The sequence below is a fragment of the Bactrocera neohumeralis genome, chromosome 6 (assembly GCF_024586455.1).
Source record: "Bactrocera neohumeralis isolate Rockhampton chromosome 6, APGP_CSIRO_Bneo_wtdbg2-racon-allhic-juicebox.fasta_v2, whole genome shotgun sequence".
Lineage (NCBI taxonomy): Eukaryota > Metazoa > Arthropoda > Insecta > Diptera > Tephritidae > Bactrocera > Bactrocera neohumeralis.
Window position 1 is genome coordinate 27,134,842 of NC_065923.1, and position 21,215 is coordinate 27,156,056.

General features: G+C 38.6%; 1 protein-coding gene across 1 annotated transcript in view; it reads left to right on the forward strand.

The window, feature by feature from the left end:
• The window catches only part of LOC126762428 (cell division control protein 6 homolog), a 133,951-nt gene extending 116,772 nt beyond the window's left edge, over positions 1-17,179 (forward strand). The window contains exon 3 of the mRNA XM_050479150.1: positions 17,166-17,179. The gene's annotated coding sequence lies outside the window, so the exon portion shown is untranslated. The remainder of the gene's footprint in view (positions 1-17,165) is intronic.
• The last annotated feature ends 4,036 nt before the right edge of the window (positions 17,180-21,215 follow it).

Consider the following 21,215-nt stretch of genomic DNA (forward strand, 5'->3'; position numbering starts at 1 on the left):
GTCGGCAGGGTATCCGCACCTTACCGTCAGGCATTTGGTGGTAAACAATTGAAGTTGCTCATTTTTTGCTGTAACAATTGTTTTTATTGCTCCTTCACAAAGGCACAAACTCTCTTTTGGCAACAACCACTTGAAATATTTATTTGTTTGGCTTGTTGCCACGACGTCCCAACTGAAAGCGTACCATAAATTTACATAGATAAGTATGGACTTCGATGTATGTATGTACTTATGTTTTTATTCGGCTGTGAGTGTTGGCAAGAGGTTGTGTTGGCGAGCATTGCTCATTTGCACGTTTTCGGCTCTGTGTGGGTGTCATGGCTAACGCACATGCATATAACGGTAAGTATGTACATATTTGCGTTATGAGAACTTTATTTAGACTTAAATTCACGACTGTGATTTGTCAAAAAATATGCAGTTATCCGTTTTTAGCCATGAACTGAGAATAAAATCTAAGCTTAGCTGTCTAAATTCGCCAAATTGTGGTACAAATTGAATCGACCAAACAACTGGTATAAATTCCTATGATTGGTATAATAAAATAGTGACTTAAAAGCAAAAACGCAAGCATAATCGCTGTATACTCGTTTCTATAAAACTCATTGGGAGAATTCTGTTGTGGATTTCTCTTCCGAACAGGGGTTAGAGATCAATCAAAGCGAGCCAAAAAGACGGATGAAATAATAAGCGGTTTTACCAGTTAAATGAAACGCCCACATATTATAATTTATTAAACTTAACTTAATAAATTTGGTGCTGCTTTCAAATGCAAATTTTTTTCAAATCGGTACAAGGAGTCACATGATGCTCATAAACCAATAGAGCGATCATTATGTTTTTCGAGCTTTTATAAATTACCAATTGACCTAACTTAAATCGAGTGGTGAGGGTGAGTAAAAAAGGAAGAGGAGGTAGAAATTGAGTTTACTGATCCACAAATTTATAATCAAAGCTGATTAATTAGTTTGAGCCAAGATACCCAGTCCAGTCTAGCGGGTTGAAATTGATTGATGCGTAGCTGTAATGGATCGGACTAAGAAGTCTCATCGTCTGCCTATAAGCCGATTTATATCTCTATTTCTAAAATAATAAAGTATTTCGCCGATATTGGATCACTATAGCCTCCAGCTGTCATAGAAAATGACCGATTAAAATCAAGTTCTTGTATAGAAAACTATTTTATTTGACAAAATATCTTTACAAAATTTGGAATAGATTATTGCCCAAGGTAACACTACAATATTCGAAGACCCGAAGATCGAACCAAAGTTAATATGGCTGTGTAAAATAACTTTGTGTAACACCAAAAGCACAGACAGGATCGAGAAGGATCTCTCCGAGCCGTTCGATACCAAGCGAGGACTCAGACAAGGATACTGTGACTTCTACAAGCTATGGATGTCGAAAATAATACGAGGCAGGAGTTGAATGGGGAAGGTAAATTTTTTTTATATTTTTTTTTGCCGGCATACGCCGATGATATTGATATCATTGGCCTCGACAACCGCACCGCTAGTTCTGTTTTCTCTAGACTGAATAATGAAGAGAAACGTGTGGGAATGATTGTAAACGGGGAAATGACGAAAGATCTCCAACCATCAAACAAACGGTCATTGCATTCGCGAGTTGACCCACACGTCACTGACTGTGATAATACGTATGTACGTAACACGTCGATAATTTCGTCTATCCTGGAACTAGTATCAACACCAACAAAAAATATCAGCCTTGAAGTCCAACGAAGAATCGTTCCTGACAACAGGTACTACTTTGAACTGACTAAGCAATTAAAAAGTAAAATTCTCTCTCGATGAACGAAGACCAAATTCTACAAGTTCCTCATTATTCCTGTCCTATTCCCGTTATAGCGCGGAGGCATGGGCAATCACATCATCTGATGAACCGGCCTTAAAAGTGTTCGAGAGAAAAGTTTTGAGTAAGATTTATGGTTCTTTCGGTTCAGTATCCGTCGGTGAAAGCAGAGAAAGAGGAAGACTTCCACTTCGCTGGAGAAATCAAATGGAGAAGGACCTGGCCGGACTTGGTATCTCGAATTGTCGCCAAATAGCGAAGAGCTGTAACTCGGCTATAATCGTGTAAGCGATGTCTACGGTAGTAAAGGAGAAGAAGAACGTTAATTTGACCGAAAATCTGATCTCTTTTTTTTAGATATTCAGGGTTATTTTCTTCATAATCACGGAATTATTCTCCTTCCCGTTGCACATTTTGCAACAAAAATCAAAGTGTAAATTCAAAAGTGTAGCTATTTTGTTGTTCACAGCTGTACTGTATGTTCAAAATATTTATATGTTCATATGTTGTTGAGATGTGCAGAATTCTTCTGTAGAAAAAAATTTAACACAAAGAGTTTTCTCGCAACTACTTTATGAGATACGCTTATGTGTTGTTTGTTGTTGGTATTGTTGGTGTTACTTTCCACATTAATAACTTTTGCTCAGTCGTACGTGTTAATGTGACTTTATAACATTTTTCCTTAAAGTTTCGTCTATTCCGCGGCACAGTGAAACGAGTAACCTATTTTAATACCAAAAATACTAATAGGAAATAAAGTAAAGATGTTATGATACAATTTTGGACGGAACACGGGTACTTCGGAAAGTAAGTAGCGGCAAATTTAAAGCTGGCTTCCTTTAGTTTTGCTTTGGATACTAGTGGTGAACAATCTTTTGAAGGAACTTGAGTGACGTTGCTTCCCCGTGGAGGGTGTAGCTCTTCTGGCAAAAGGAAAATTCTTAAACACCGTTTTTGATCTTAAGGGTATCTTAAAGTGGTAAACAGGTGGGCAGATAAAAATGGGATAGTCATAAATCCAAGTAAAACTGAGCTAGTTTTATTAATTTTCTCGTTGTTAGGCTGTATTCTTCAATCCTTGGACAGGGTGAGGTACTTAGGGTTTATCCTTGATAGGAACAGGATGACAGGTCTCAAGGAAACCAAACCACGTGAGGAAGGCATCGGGCGCCTTGTAATTATGAAGAGGAGCGAAAAAATCTCCAGCCTATGAAAACTGGGAAGTAGAGGTACTTTTTTCACAGCTGTTATGTTACTTTTGTTCAGTATGGCATTTCATCATGGAAAGTCTTAGGACAAATCGTTCAATTTTATTCACGTTCTGTAAAAAATGTGTTTCGCACACTTCGCTCAACTTATGGTCAACATAATCGTCCTACTGAGCATACTAGTCCCAACACCATCATTCAGCTTGAGACTCAGCATTCATTATTGGATAATATTCGATCGAATAGACCACGCCCAGCACGCAATGAAGAAAATATAGTAGCCCCAGCTGAGAGTGTACACGAAGACCGTGAAGAGTCGATTTAGCGCCGTTCGCAGCAACTCCGACTGACGTATGGAACGACTTGACGCATTTTACGTCGTGATCTTAAATTGAAAGCGTACAAAATACAGCTTGTGCAAGAACAGAAGTTGCTCGACCTTCCTAAGCGACATCGCTTCGTTCTATGGGCTTTTGAAAAGCTCCAAGAAAATCCGACGTTTTCGAGCAACTTGAAAAGATTCAAGAGCTCCCTTTTCATCCACAAAAAAAATAACGGTTTAATGTGGTTTGTGGTCCATATTTCTTCAAAAATGAAGCCGGTGAGAACGTAAGCATCAATGAGGACCGTTATCGTTATCTAAGAGATAATCTTCCAAAAATAATACCATTCCCCATTAAATTTTATGATTCTGTTTTTTCTTTAAAAAATTAGGGAACCTCGAAAATCAATTTTTATATGACCGTCAGTTCCCGAGGAGCTAAAGTTGAAGCAGTGAGGGCCCATATGGTTCAATCTAAGTTTTGTAAACGCATGATACTTCAGAAGTAATTTGCTGAGACGATTTTCACTCGCGATTTTCCAAGACCACGGCATCTATTTTTAGATCAAGCAAAATCAGAACCGTTCTTTTACACACAAAAGTTTCGCTTACAAAAATATATAGGCAATTCAATATGGCACCCTGTTTCGGTCTCCCGCTTCTACGCGAGACAAAATCACCAAAATAAATAAAAGAATAAGACATTCGAATTTTCAAGCATTTGCATGAGCAGTTTCCAAGACAACTGCTGCTTGGGTTGTAGGCAATAGTTGTTGTTGTCGTCATTTTATTTAATTTTTATTTTCCACTTGCTTTTTCTTTTCGCTCGAACACGACTCAAAGTATAAAATAAATATAAAAATAAAAATTCGTAAGAAATAAAAAATGTAAATGCCAAGCAGCGAGTGGCTAAAGCAAGACGTTGACGATATCCTTTTGGTCTTGTCGTAAGTAAGTAAGTAAAATGCAAAGTACCACTTGTGAATTTCGCTTTGAAGTACTTGAGCATTGCCCCCGAACCGCTTGCCGGGGCCAAACCCCAGTAGCTCTTGTGAATTCAGGCGAATGTGACTATGTTCTGGCGCTTTTTTCTTCCTCTTCCTTTTCTTCTTGGATTGTATCGTATAGCAGTGGGTGGCTAGGTGTGGGGATGTGAGGTAGTGAGAGGGTGTGAGTGTGTGTTCTACATAATACGCCGCCACTGTCATCTATTGTGTTGCCGACGAAGCGTGCGCCATCCACCAGCAGCAGCTACAACCATGACTAAGTCCTTGCTATTGTGCGAATAATACTCGCACTCGCACTCGCATTCGCATAAGCAGTTTTTCGCGACTCAAGCCTGCGCGTGAAATGTAATAAAAACATTTTTATGAAATTTTTAGCTCAAATGTTTTTCTTTTGATTGTATTTTTTTGGTTATCGCATTACTTTCTTCTATGTGCCATACATACATACATACAGGCGTAACTACTTACTGAGCAGTGGCTTTGTATGGGCGTAGAGCTACTCACAGCGCAAATCGCTAGGAGACGGCGGTTTTAGTTTCCACATAAAGGCAGCATTGTAATAATACGCGCAGATTTACATATATTTACGAGAGTGGACCAATAAATATATAACCTACAAAAGCGAAACGCAAATTTTGAAAAAAATAGCGGCTTATATCTTAGTATAGCCTCCTTTTAGCTGGATAAACTTGACTCAAAGGCTCTCCAATTTCACTATCACATCTGAAATGGTTTCTGGATTTCGGTGAAGTAGACTTCTATGGAGGCAATAACTGCCTCATTCGAATTTCTGTTCGGCGAGTTTTTTTCAAATCCAACTGAAGAATACTGCTTATGGGGTAGCAGTTCGTGCCATATTTCGAACAAATTTGTAGTGGCGGCGCGGTGGTGTTAGCCTTGTTGCGGGTTTCTTTGCTAAATAGAGCTGTTTTTTCGGTGACTAAACATCATGTCAGACGAATTATTCCGCATAGTAGAACTCTGTGATCGTTTTGTTCTTCTCAATCTAATTGCTACTGATCACATCTCGTGAATCCCAGAAAACGGTAGTGATCACCTTTCCGGTCGATTCAAGCTTCATCGAAGATCATAAAACCACGAAAAAATTCTTGAATCACACATATTTTTAATCATCGCTCTGTCAATATGAGATCATAGATAAATAGACAAATACATATTGAGGCTTGCACAGAGACCTAAGGTCTATTGTGCTCTCCGCTCTGTCACAACTATGCACTTAGGCCCAGCAGACTGATAAGTTCCAGTGAGGGATAAGTTTCTGTTGAGGAAAATTGATAACTATTCGGTTACATAGATCCAAGGATCTTGATTCTGCGTATAGAGACTGCTGTGAAGTATAGCATCAGGTGCTCGGGAGTTTATGTGCCGTAGAACCGTCAGTTAAATAGGTGCTTCTTGAGCCTACAGTCTAAAATGCTACCCGGGCCGGAATTTGTCTCTCGGGAGGTTGAATACGCTTTTAAACCTAGTCAAGTTAAACTATCCATTAGTTACTTTGCCAGACGCACCACCACCACCAGCACCGATGCCTTTCGACATTTTCGGACCGTCAATGTACCATTATATAGTGGTTTCCCTTAGTAGTAGAGTCGAGTTTTACGGGACAAGATGTACAAGATCGTGAACTTTCGTGAAACTTTTTCGGGACACCTGTGCGTGGAACACGAAATACTGACAACCATTGAAACCCATTAAACCAAGATCACACACTATCAGAGCGCTCTTTGATTTCACTGCGTCATTATCTGGATGTCATTCCAAGTACATGAATCCAATAGTAACCGATTTTAATCTTTTTCCATTTTTTTATTTTTGTGGTCCCGACCACGCACGACAACAAGGAACTCGATTTGGCTCACAGTTTCAGAGTAATATACCCGACAACGAACTACACGATAGTAAATACGATAGTGGTTCTACCGGCTGTCGAAGCTAAGTAATTATCAGACCGCCCTTGTACGAGTGTGTGTCTCATTCTCTTTATATTTTTATTTTTTTTTGCTATTTTTTTGGCATGCGTTGCATAGAAAGCAGCAAGTATTTATAATTATGTATCTTCATTTGTTTATTTGAAAACATTTTCACGCCAAGTTTATTGCAACGAGTTGAAGGAATACGAGAAATGCAGCAATGAATACAAAGATGTCCAGAAAAATGCAAATAACCACCGGAAAGGGAAGAAACGCGTGTAACTTAAAAATAACAAAAAATTTAACTTGCGGTAAATATGAAAAGAATACCTGGCGTACCATTTTCTTTTGTGCCGTTACTTCCTTATATGTTAGTTTGTGTGTTAGAATGCGTCTTAGTGGTTTAGATGGTGTTATTATTGCAGTGCACAAGCCGGAATTACAGCTATTTTAATTCAGCGATATTATGATTCCATGCCAATTCGCAGATTTGGCGAGTTTTTCATGAACAATTATATACACATACATATCTACATATATAACCATTTATATTGCAAATTTCTGTCAGAAAAAAGTGGTAGAGGACGTTAAATATAGCTATAAGTTTATTTGCATGATGCTGTTTTAGCAGCATCTGCATTTAGATTCAAATAAATTTCTGAATTTTCGGACTTTATATAATCAGATCTACCTACCTCGAAACGTTACAATCAGAACACCAGTCGTTTCTTCTTTTCGCTGTTAGGTGCCAAATTCCAAGTGTAACCAGGTCATTCTCCGCCCAGTCTTTCCTACGGAGTGAGGGTCTTTCTCTTCCTCTGCTTCCCTCGACGGGTCCTGCATCGAATACTCTCATAGTTGGAGTGTTTTCATTGATTCCGAGGGCATGACCTAGCCAGCGAAGCCGCTGTCTCTTAATTCGTTGAATTATGTCAATGTCGTCGCATATCTCGTACAGCTCATCGTTCCATCGACTGCGGTATTCGTCGTTGCTAATGCGCAAAGGACCATACATCTTAAGCAGAAGCTCGTAACGCCGACTCATCAGATGTTGTCATCGACCATGCTACTGCACCATATAGCAGGACGGGCATGATGAGTGACTTGTAGAATTTGGTCTTTGTTCGTCGAAAGAGGACTTTAATTCTCAATTGCCTACTCAGTCCGAAGTAACAACTGTTGAAAAGAGATATTCTGCTTTAAAATTCGAGGCTGACATTGTTGTTGGTCTTAATAGTGGTTCCAAGATAGACGAAATTATCTCCGACTTCGAAGTTATGACGTTCACAACCAGTCCCATACGTTTCGCTTTCTTATCCAGTTTGGAGAAAGCCGAAATAACGGCGCAGTTGTTATGACGGATTGTATCGATGTCATCGGTGTACGCAAGGAATTGTACTCTCTTATATAAGATTCCCTATCTCTCTCTTCTGCTGGTATTATTTTCCCCACCATTAAAGAAATCACACGAAAGAGAGTCTCTTGTCTGAAACCTAATTTTACGGGGATACCAGATTCAGACGTAAAGGTATAAAGCCAGCTCCCTTTCGTGTTGTCAAAAACAGCTTTGAAATCGAAAAGCTTGGCAGGCAATCCATCGGCCCCGTCGGTTAGTTGTTCTTCAGACGGGTAATTGCCTCGTACTTTTTCATGGTCGGGCAATGGAACGTCCAATCCATCATCATCTATTGGGGAACCAGGTTCATCATCTCCTGGTGTTATGCTTTCACTGCCATTCAGCAGACTGGAGAATTTTTCCGTCCATAATTTTAGTATGCTCTGGGCATCAGTCACTATATGGCGTTTAGGGGTTCCACAAGAGTACATTTCAGTTTTGAAACCCTCTGTTAGTCGCCGTATCTATTCATAGAATTTTCGAACATCACTCCTGTCGGTCAGCTTCTCCAACTCTTCACGCATTTCAGCCTCTTTTTTTTTGTCTGCATATGCACCTCACTTTCCTCTTCAACTCACGGTATCTCTCCCACCCCACTCGTGTTGGACCACTTGAAGGGAGCAATCGGCCCCTTTGTTCTTATAACGCCAGGACACAGAAGCTCCAAGAGCTGGGTTGTGAAGTTCTAATGCATTTATCTTATAGTCTGAACCTGGCCCTATGCGATTACTACCTGTTTAATATATATAAGTAAATATGTCAATAGAGAATGATTTTGATCGTGAAAAATATCAGCATCAAGAGAAACTTATGAAAATCGTCTATCGCATTTTTTGCCAGTATTTGAAATAATTTTTATTATATAACATTGCTAAAAGGAAACCTTCAATATAATGCAAACATAATGGATTATTTTTTATTAGATGTTAAATATTTGTATATTCTTCCGAACATTTTACGCACCCTAAATTAGTTATTTATATTGGCCGTTGACTGGTTGCCAGGTCGTATACGTAACATTATTATGGTGTAGTTTGAAATTAAACTTATCGAAAGAGGCTAACAGAGTTTGCTCTGGTAAACAAATATTTAGATTTTTAAACTTTAACTGTTTCTTCTTTTATTACATATATGTCTTTACTTATTTACTGCACCATTTTCTTAGGAAAAACTAAAAATGTATGGTTAAGGGGGTATTCTGGTTTAGAAGCCCGAATTTTAGGTATTTTTTTGACGCGATAAAAGAAAATCAAAAATTATTTTGACTATCCATTTTTTACATGGTTTTTATTAATATTCTAAGAATACAAAACATAAATAATATAAGAAAAAAATTAAATTCATAAAAACTGCAGGTCGGCGAAGTAGAGACTGATGAATCAATGGCTTGTCCTGGTGTGCAGGATATAAATCCTTTCCGTGACGTAAAATGAAAATTTATGCGAAATCCGTGAAGAGTAAAAGTGTAGTTATCGCACTACGAAGCGTTTTTGAAAAAAAAAATTTTACAAAATGGTGGAGGTTTGAAAAAAAAGTTTCGTATTTTCCCTTTTTTTGAGGTTCGGAATTTTTTAAAAATAAAAAAAAAAATTCTTTCGAAAGCTCTTCGTAGTGCGATACTATAATGTATAAGAAAGCTCTGTGTAAAATTTCATGTCAATCGGTTGAGTAGAACTTGAGATATCATGCACACCGTTTCTAGAAAAGTAGTTACGAGAAAAACGAGTTTAAAGTTTGAGAACTAGTCGCGCGCAGTCGGAGTCACAAAATGAGCTGTTACTCGGAAAATAATTTGAATTTCGAAAAATCCTCTTAGTAACATTTCTTGAGGGGTTCTACTATAAAAATATGCAAAAAAAAATAGATTTTTCTAATTTCTAAACCAGAATACCCCCTTAAGGAATACGTAATCTTATATTAATTTCTCTTTTTTAGTAAAAAATGTAGCTCTTTGAGTTTCATACCAGTTCTTTGTTTGATTCGCCACTTATCAACAATTTGACGTATCAAAAACAGTTGAAAAGAATTATGCAAACATTTTTAATTCCCTCATTACTATAAATATATATAAAGCACATGTTTACATAAATCTTGATTTCACAGTTTAAACTGTTCACAGAGTAGCAAATGTCTTTAACTGAAATTAAAGTCTCCTCGTATCGCTGCAGATGACAAACACATGCGTATTTGCCAGCTTTAAAATTAAGTTCGAATGCAAATTGACTTTGCTGCTGCTGCTGCCGGTGCTGACGCTGCTGGCATGTTGCACGAACCACTCTAATAGCTGCGCAACGGTTGATTATATCGTCCTTAGATATTACCAATACGAGAGCGTTTCGCAATAGCGGCAACATCAATAGCAAACGGCAAGACGCTCAACATCGACATCACCATCGCCATCGCTATCGACATTTGGACGAGAATTCATAAATGCTAATTTCAACACGTTACACTATTGCAAATATGAATATTTACATGCGCTGGCAAACACCAATATGTTCTTGTACGTGCAACCATCTACTCGTAAGTGCGCAAACACGCACACCCACACTTGTGTATACACTTATGTAAGTGGATATGTGCATATCAATGCTCAGTATTTAGTAATGCCTACGTTGGCGTCAACGAAGTGAACCCAAATGCTTCAGCAACACAGCAGAAACGTGTGGCAACAATGGCTGTAGGAATTTTTTTTGCATAAATTGAATTTTACGTGATTTTTACTAAAACGACGGACTTGGTCTTGATCATTAAGTTTGTATTTCAGCTTTAACTAGAGTGATGCGATATCTGTGATTTCAACAAAAAAATGATTTATTGAGGAAAAAACGGTCTGCAAAATTTCAGACCAATACCTCAAACACTGAGGCAGGCAGACTTACAGACGCACTTGGCTTAATAGTCTCAGTTCGTCACTCTGATCATATGTATAACATATGTTTATATTTTGAAAGGTCTTCGGCGTTTCCTTCTGGATCTTACAAGCTTCGTGGAAAGCTTGATAAACCTAAATGATGTTGGAGGATGGAGCCATGTGTGGAAGTTCATGCAAGTGAGGAAAGTTCTCTAAGCGCAATTCACTTGGGAGTGACCAGAAATGATTCGTTTACACATTGCTCAAGCAGATCACGACTTCCGGTCTTGAACCAAGTATCCTCTGAGCAGCAGAAAAACATCCGTTTGAAGGCGAGCTAAAGTGAGAAGGCGAATCATCCCCTCCCCAGAGTTGTGCGCTGGGTTTGGAGCCCGCCATGTAAAAAAAAACACCCCAAGAAGAGGATCAAAGCAGCCTGGGATGAGAGAATGCTCGAAAATTCTATTAAAAGATGCAGCAACTAACAGAAGGTTTCAAGACCGGGGCATTATTTTGCAGAACCCCCAGAGGTGATGTAGTGACTGATGCTGAGAGCATACTGAAATTATAGAGGGAACGGCCTACTGAATGGCAGTGAAAGCATAACACCAGGAGATGATGAACCCGGTTCCTCAATAGATGATGATGGATTGGACGTTTCATTGCCCGACCATGAAGAAGTTCGAAGCAATTACCCGTCTAAAGAACAACAAAGCGGCGATGGATTGTCGGCCGAGCTATTCAAATACGGCTGCGAAGAAGGATAAGGGGAATGCCCGACGATGGGAATTTAAGTGTTCTTTGCCCAATACACAAAAAGGGGATACCATAATCTGCGCCAACTACCGTGGGATAAGCCTCCTCAACATCGCAAATAAGGTTGTATTGAGCGTACTGTGTGAAAGATTAAAGCCCACGGTCAACAAATTGATTGCACCTTATGAGTGTGGCTTTAGACCTAGAAAATCTACTATCGACTATATTTTCTCCAGGCCACAAAACTTGGAAAAGGGACCCGTAAAAGGTAGATCTACACACACCACCTCTTCGTCGATTTTAAAGCCGCCTTCGACACCACGAAAAGGAACTGCTTCTATGCCGCTATTTCTGAAATTGGTATCCCCTCAAAACTGTTACGGCTGAGTAAACTGACGTTGAGTAATACCAAAAGCTTCATCAGAATCGGAAAGGACCTTTACGAGCAGTTCGATACCAATCGAGGTTTTAGACAAGCAGACTCCCTATCGTGTGACATCTTCAATCAATTGCTGGAGAAAATAATATACATAAGCTGCAGAGCTAAATAGAGAAGGTACAATTTTCCATAAGAGTGATCAGCTTCTGGCGTACGCCAATGATATCATTGGCCTCAACAACTGCGGCGTTAGTTTTGCTTTCTCCAGACTGTATAAGGAAGCGAAACGTATAGGTCTGCTTGTGAATGACGGCAAGGCGAAATATCTCTTGTCATCAAACAAACAGTCGTCGCACTTGCGACTTGGCTCCCATGTCAGCCTAGAAATCCAATGCAGGATAACTCTTGCCAAAAGATGGTACTTCGGAATGAGTAGGCAATTGAGAAATAAAGCCCTGTCTCGACTAATAAAGATCAAACTCAACAATTCACTCATCATCCTCGTTTTGCTATATGGTGCAGAGGCATGAACGATAGCAACATCTGATGAGTCGGCGTTACGAGTTTTCGAGAAAAAGTTCTGCGGAAGATTTATTCATATATCTCCCTCATAAATCACTTGAAATCAAAATTTGCGAATATATCCAGGCCACATTTTTATTTGTTTTTGTAGTTATTATTAATCTAAAAAAATAAATTATTCGACACTATTTCCTACTAACCACACTACAGACCACACATAAATGTTGCTGCTGCAAGCACATGCCAGGCAAGTCGTAAGGCAATGAAAGCATCTCACTTCATGTATTCACAAAATCCTTGAAACAATTTCAAATGAAGCTATCAAGGATTTCACTTAGAATCCACCAGCACTTTGGCGCCATCGTCCGGCACAACTTTGCATTCAATTCGACGCATTCTGGTATGAATGAGGTGTTTGTGCTCTAAGCGTTTCGTACAAGAGTTTCAACATACTTGTCCACAGACTTTCGCCAATATACATGCATACACACATATCTATATAGTTACTTATAAGCGCAAGCCAGCCATCAAGTGCGTGTGCATATGTTGCCGATTTGAAGCTTTCAAGCCGCCTATCCTTGTGTCTAATTGGTTTTGGTTGCGTAAAATGCAATGTTTAAAGAGTCGAGGTATCATTAAGAGCGTTCAGTTCTACGTCCAATACTTATAGCCATCGTAAATGTTCGATATTATGCCGAATTTATTATCCTTATATGTTAAAGTGAAGTCCAAGTCATGAAGCTATGGGTATACATTGTTTTAAGCAGCTAAAGTTTAAGTCTTTTATTGATTTTGGAACAAACTATTTTCTTACAAACTGGGCCTCTTAAGTGTTTTCCTCGTTATGTTTTCGTCTTTTAGAGTTGACAAGGAAAAAAATATGGAATACGCTTAAAATACCGAAGTTTAAAATGTCGACACATTAAAATACCGACAAATCAGTATTTCGACTGTCGGAATTCTTAAGTTCGAGATTTTGATTGCCGGCATGACGTTATACACCGAAAAAATTAAATTCCTATTTTTCAAAGTCTCTTTAGTATTCGTATCTCTTGTGAAGTGTAAAACTTCTTTAAGAACATTGATTTTGAAGAAATATAATTCTTTAGGGAGTCTAAGGTAGCGTGAAGTTCTTATTTAACCTAAGTCGCTCAAAATCAAATCGAGTCAAGAAGGTGGAGTTGGGTTTCTGTAAGGACCAGCTGTAGAAGAGTAAACAGCAAAAGAACAGGCGGATTTTAACTTCAATTGGATTATACTCGTATTAAGATGAAAATGTCTTTTATTACTAGCTGACTAAGGCGGCCTTCCATTAAAAGAAAAAGTTACTTACATGTAGTACATTTTCACAGAGAGCTACTGCCAATTTTCGTCGAATCGGAATCGATAATTTTGTTTTAACCGGCTTAAGAAGAAGATTTTGGAAATATGAAGATAGAAAAATATTAATCCGTAATACGAGTCTTGTTCTCGGAAGGGAAATTCGCCGAGTGGTGTCGTGTGGGCATGGCTTATGAAACCCCGGTGCCTCGGAAATGGCTCCTAGGAAGGATACTGTGACAAAAGTTGACAATTTCGTATTGATAAATAATAGCTGCGACTTACATTAGAAATCCGAAAGCTGTCGGCGCTATAGATGCTGCGTTTGTTTACTTCGTACAACAAGCGCAACCGTGCGATCACTTCAAGGCTACTTGACGTTGTGTAAACGTAATTTGAAAGAGTTTCTGTGTTGTTTTGTGATCGTTGACGAAACATTAATCCACTGATATCCCCGAAGATTACGGAAAAGTTGAAAAAGTGGGACGCTTTCGAACTTGCTCGAAAAATGGGCGAAGACTGTCCTATCAACTGAAAAGGGGATTGCCATCGTGTTCTGAGATTCTCATTTAGCCGGAGAAGTGCAAGCCGATTGCAGAGTTCTAATATGCAGAATTATTGAATCGATTCGTGGCTAAATTACAAAAACAAGATAACCACCTTATGGGAAGCACAGATGTCCGAGTTAACAAGATAATGACCACTATTGAAGATGGATATAAAACAAAATTCCTCTCTCGATGGACCAAGACCAAATTCTACAAGTCACTCATCATCCTCGTCCTGCTATATGGTGCAGGGGCATGAACGATGACAACATCTGATGAGTCGGCGTTACCAGTTTTCGAGAAAAATTCTTTGAGTGGCGGAAAAATTGGCAAATGAAAACGTTATCGCTATCAGACCAACCTGCTTTGAAGATGTTGGAATATAAAACAAAATTCCTCTCTCGATGAACCAAGACCATATTCTACAAGTCACTCATCATTCTCGTCCTGCTATATGGTGCAGGGGCATGAACGATGGCAACATCTGATGAGTCGGCGACTACGCAGGCTAGGTCATGTCTGAAAGTATTCAACGCAGTACCCGCCGATGGAAGCAGAGGTAGAGGAAGACCTCCACTCTGTTGACCAGGTGGAGAAGGACCTGGCTACACTTGGAATCTCCAAGCTATGAAAAGGAAGAACGACTGACTCGTGTTGTAAACTCGGACATAATCACGCAACCGGTGTCTACACCAATAAAGAAGAAGAACTTACCAATGAAGAAGTTCAAGTCGAAAATGCCAAATTGATCTTATAATCATAGTATTTAACTGCCAACAAAAAGCAAAACAGTGCGGCCTTATGTTCGAATAAAATTTTATTGACAATTCACCAATAAATACCCGATAGCTTATCGCTGTTTGTTAAACTATTTGCATAATTTCTACAATGTGAGAAACAGTTAATGTCAAAGTGCATAATATTAAACGCATTAAGAGAATGCCGCTTAATCTAGTTTGAATTTTGTACTCGGATAAGCCAAATGGCAACACAATCTATTGAAATGTATTCAAATATTTTCCGTAGTGACGTAGAGCATAATTCGTTTTTTATCGGCAATTGCAAGCCGCAAATACTTTACACACACACGCACACCCGAAAACAATGAAAGGATTCGCTAAAATTTTACAGCCACTTGTTGCAACGCCAACAAATGCCTCATTGTTTCCGACTTAAGCTTTTGAAAAGCAATGACTTTTGACTGCTTCCAACTGACTTCGCCGAACGCATTATTTCGAGCATAATGGCTGTGAATTTGTGTGTATGTAGGTAAGTCGTCCTTTTGAATTGGCATTGTTTTATTTAATAGCGATTAAAGGGTCTTTGTATGGCTGTTGTTACATCGTAATACGAATCAGCAAATTTGGTGGGGATTTGCAGAGGAAAAAGTTTAGATATAAGTAGATCATAGCATTAACATTTAAGGTGCCCAATTGTAGAAATTTAACATATAATATCGTATCGGGATATAAGAGTAAGACTTTGTTCAGAATCTTATCCTAATTTATTCTTAAAAATCTATGTCGTCCCCCTCAAAGTAATTCCCCTTAGACCCAACAGACTTGCGCTAACGTTTTTTACAATCTTCGAAACAGTTGATAAAGTCAACTACCAAAAAAACCTTCAATGCGCGTAGCGTTTCATCTTTATTGTCTTCAATTGACTCAAAACGGTTTCCCCAGAGCGGTCGTTTGTGTTTGCTGAATAGCCAAAAGTCACCCGGAGCTAAATCGGGCGAATACTGTGGTTGCGGCACGATATTTGTTGCAAAATTGGCGAAAAACTTACGAAGAATCATTGCAGTATGCGACTGTGCATTTTTGTGGTGTAAAAACCAAGAGATGTCGGCTCATGAATTTGGTCGAATACCTTTATGTAAACGATGCATAACACTCCTATAATATCCCTTGTTGACAGTTTGGCCAATCGGAAGAAATTCGGAATGCACCACATCTCGATAATGGAAGAAAACTGTTATTGATTTTTGACCTGCTTCGACGTGGTTTTTTCGGCTTGGGATCACCTTTTATATTCGATATTTGGCCAATTGATCGTATGTTTCCGATTCGTAAGCATGTTTCCAAGACTCATCGCCAGTAATAAAATGTTTCGTCAAATCCTAGTAGTCGGAAATAATTGTTTCACAGACATTAACGTGAAGCTGTTTTTCGAAAAAATTGAGTGTTTTTGGAACCAATCGTGGTTTCATTTTTTTAGGCCCAAATGATCTTCAAAATGGTTTTCACTGATCCTTCCGATATTCCAACTATGCCAGTAAGTGCGATTTTCAAGCACCAATTCCCTTATTTTATTGACGTGATGATCATCAGTTGATGTTGGTGGCTGTCCTGGATTTGGTTCGTCGTCAACGTGTTCTCGACTCTCTTTGAATAATTTGTACCAATCAAGCACACTTGCTTGCGACAAACAATTATCCCTGAAAGCCTTTTCCAATATTCTGAATAATTTGCTTGCAAGCAAGCAAAAATCCATTTGGCTTGGAGGAAACCAAACTCTTGAATAGCAATTAATGCAGTAAGGTGAACTATATTACCGGACTTTCAATTGTCGAAGTTTTTTGAAAAATTGAGGTAAATTCATTTTAAAGCTCAATTGTTAAAACAAGTGACCTTCAGTCATCAGTTGTGTATTGTAACGGTTCACGACGGAGATCTAGTCTATCAGCTTAAAAAGTTAAACCAAACTTACTACGTTACATTCAAGTTCTTTTCTAAATATTATAATACTAGTTTGTAGTTTGTAAGTTAGTATTAATATTGGATCTAAACAAAAAATTACTTTTTATTTATATTCTAAAGGAGTATCTTTTAATCCTAGCCACTTAATAACATCGTTTGCAATTCCCTTGAAAGCAGTAAAGTCCTAAAGTAGAAGTCAGAGCGAAATAGTAATACTGGCTCCTAAATCTCGTTCTTCTGCGCACTCACAAAGGCCAGTGTTCATCTTGCACTGACACATTATTCGAGTAGGCATAGTGCTCGTAACTCTTTTTAATAGTGGTGAAATTGATGCTTACTTTTCCGTACAGACAATATGCAAGTATGTACATTTATATGCACTTACAAACAGCCATATATCATATGTGCCTCTAAATGGTGGTTGCATAAGCAGCGGCAAGAATTCACTCACAAATGACACGTGCGTTACTTGCACAACTTTGTTTTTCATCTGCAGGTGGCTGCCGAACAAATGAAAAAAATCTCTACCCTTCAATCTCTATTCCAAAAGCGAGATAGTGAATGTAGGTTCGAATGAAGTCGTTACCGAGTACCGGGTATCGAACAAGTAACAGTAATTGGTAATTAGTTCATTACATGATATGTAAAACTAAGAGTCGTTTTTTGAACTATTTTTGAACAAGATAAAAGCTTGTATCACTCAGCAGGGATCATGGAAAACCCTATGAAATAAATGGCTATATAAAAGACCGATGTATTGAGCTGAGTATATACGCGAATTACTCCCTCCATTTTGGTTATATGTATCGATCTGATATTTTGCATACGCCATAGTTTTCTCCCCGATCAGCTGCTCATTTGTAGCGACCGCTGATATTGGATCACTATATTACGAATTGTTCGATCAAAATCATGTCCTTATTTGGAAAAAAATTTCATTTTGCGGATGTCTGCAAGAAATTGTCATACATTGTTTTCTAAGGCACGGTTACAATCTCCGAAAATATTCGGATCGGACGGCTATAGTACATTGCATGTAACCAGAAGTTGTCCAGCTCGTATTTAATATGTTTTGTTATTTAGAAATGTTATCCAAATGAATATAAACTCTGGGGTTCTGTAAAAGTTCTACTGGTGGTAGAAAGTCAAGACCGAAGTTTGTATAGAAAATTAATGGAAGTGGCTGAATTTGACTAGAATCACGAATACAAATGACTCGAATAACTAAGAAGAATAAGGTATATTTTGCCTTGGGCTTTAATATAATCAATAATATATCACTGGGCCACTATTGGTCATATTGCTAATGAGAACGTATTTATGATTACTGTTTTTTTGTTTAATTTTTCACAAATGTTTCTAGCATTCCAACTGGTTAGTCTTAATTCCTTCATCAGCATAAAACATTGACTTGATAGACCCACACAGTATATTTCGTGATAATATTCGATAACCAATAGAACATTTTAAAGAAGGAATATTTTCACACGTTGCCAGGCTTGTTGTACCGTCTTGCTAACAGTACTTAACCGGTTGCTATAACGTGGATAACCAAAAGGTCGATTACCATTTGAGAGTTGTAAAGAAAGATGTACCAAGAATAGCTTTGGTATGGAAACCTAGACGAAGAAGCCTCTACCGCATTGTTCGCATTCTAAAATTTTAAACATTAGAATGACTGGTCCACAGTGGCGTAGCTACAACTTCGGGCTCCCGGGGCCAAGGATGTTCTGCCGCCCCCCGTTATCCACCTACCTACAAGTTTCATGAGGTGGTTCGAACAAAAGTGAATTTTTACAAAATACCTTCGATATTAAGTATATAAAATTTAGGAACTAAAAGCCACACAAATTCCACAATTCTCACAATACGGTTTTTGAGGAAATTGATAGTAAATTTACAAGACATCTTATTAAAAGCTATGGAAAAAACCCATTTTCTCCCTATATCTTGTACACTTTTGACACAATTTGCAGGAATTTTGCAGTGCTGGTCCATTATGGTACAACAACGCGCAAATAACATGACTACTGATATAGCCAACACCCGAGTACCAAATACAAAAGTACGCACCACCAAAGCACATCACCTATTTATATGCTCGTTACACGTGGCCTTTACAACTCGGCTGTATTGCAGCGAAGCCAGTGCCACAAGCGTGATGTGCATTTAAATGCGCCGATAAAATGGTAATTAATTGCGTAATTTACACATTCACGACGAGCAACTGAATACATCAAGCGTGCGCCATCCATCCATGCCGGCGACAAAGGGGGCGTAGCTGATCGGACAGCAAACAAGGCGAAAACAGCAAAGTGCAGAGAAAAATATAGCACAAAGAAAACAAGTTGACAAAGGCAAAACCAGAAATTGTGCTTTTTTGTATGCACCGAAAAAGTCGAGCTGCCACTCGGTGCCGAAGGAAGGATGACAAATGCCACTATACACGAGCTTTTTTTTTAAAAAAACGCATAAAATTTGCAAAATCTCATGTTCTTTATTTGAAACCACTACTTTTTGAAGATAATTTCATTTAAATGTTGACTCGAAGGCTACATGCCACCCACACAGATGACTAGCTACGTCAATGTCTACAGAAATAAGCCAGCAACGATTCCAGCTTTGGAAGACAATATTTCCGAAGAAATTCGGGCTATTCCGGCCGATATGCTCGAAAAAGTTGCCCAAAATTGGACTTTCCGAATGGACCACCTAAGACGCAGCCGCGGTCAACATTTAAATGAAATTATCTTCAAAAAGTAAATGTCATGAACCAATCTAACGTTTCAAATAAAGAACCGATGAGATTTTGCAAATTTTATGCGTTTTTTTTAAAAAAGTTATCAAGCTCTTAAATCACCCGATATATTGGACCATGGTCCAGCCCGCACGTGATGCGTGATGCCGGAAAAAATGCATAAAAATACGAGTAAACAAGTGTCGAATTTGTGGTGGGGTGCGAAGGGTTTGCGGTTGCGTAACTTTCTTCCTACTTTTTCATGCGATTTTTTCCATTTGTTTGTGTGCATTCACTTGCCACTTGCGCACTTTGTTTGCACTGCTGCCACACGACAATGTGCGAGTGTATGCGTGTTGTTGTTAAATTTTAGCTGTTCGCTTTTAGTATCCTTGGCACTGTTCAAAATTGATTAATGATCTGTGCAAAGGATGTTACGCCTTGTTCACAACTACGACCACCACTATTTTATGCAACATTATTGTTGTTGTTGCTTCATGCACAAATAAGGTTATGTGACACGCAGTGCGCTCAGGGTGAGCGTGATGACGAATTCGAGGGAGGCTAGCTGCCTGTTTGGCTGGCGTGTAATCGGCAAATCACTGAAAACCGCCACGGCTGAGCGACAAATAAAACGGTACTAGGAAGTGAAATTTGTGTTGTCTCTAACAATGGCATTAGTTTTATGGCCTATCTGCTAAGCACCTTTGAAGATTTGGGCGCAATCTTGTTACCATCCTCAGATAATCGCCGTCGAGGTCGAGGTACAAACAATTACCGACTGTGGCTAATGTGACACATATTGCAACAAATGACGGGTGGGGCGGTTGGCCTGTAAATGTGCGCCAGTGGGTGTGGTTTACTGGGGCGACAAGCTTGCAACAATAATTGTTTTTTTACACACCTTTATTTGTTTATATAAGTATGTATATTTGTTATATGTTAGACTGAACAGGGTATATTAAGATTGCCAGGAACCCTAAAGGAAACATCGGAGATCCTAAAATATATATAAATAAATGATCAAGTTGACTAATTGAGTCGATTTAGCCATGTTTTTGAGGCATCGATCGGAAATTTTACCACGTAAATTTTTCACATAGAGCCCCACAAAGCTTTTTTCATTTATGTAGATACGTCGACGAAAGTTTGAAATTAACGTATCTGTAGCGTTGTAAGTCCATTTAGCCATGTTTTTGAGACATCGATTTGAAACATTTTTTACAAAGAGTCACAAAGCTTTTTTCATTTACGTAGATACGTTGACGAAAGTTTGAAATTAAAGTATCTGTAGTTTAAGCGATGAGAAAGCGACGATTAATCTGATTTTCGATTCTATTCTCATAGGTGATCTTTAGTTTCTAGCGAGTTCATTGTTATCCCTCAAATACTAGAGCGGGTTGATTTTTTTCTATAAAATCGCATAAGCGGAAAATATTCCACGATTCATTCTGAACAAGTTTGCCAAAAGATTTATGGGTCGGTCTCGAGTGAGCGATTTTTAACACGAAGCTTAAAGCATCTGAATAATCGGTTGTATGGAAGATATGTGATATAGTTGTCGGATCTGACCGATTTCGACAAATGATCAATAGAATATCAAAATGCACCACCTAAAAAACCTCGCCTTAAAAATCGCTGCTTCGAAACCGGTTTTAGACCGATAGTTCTTTGATCTAAGTTATTTAGAAAAATCAGTAGAATAATTCCCGTATATGCAA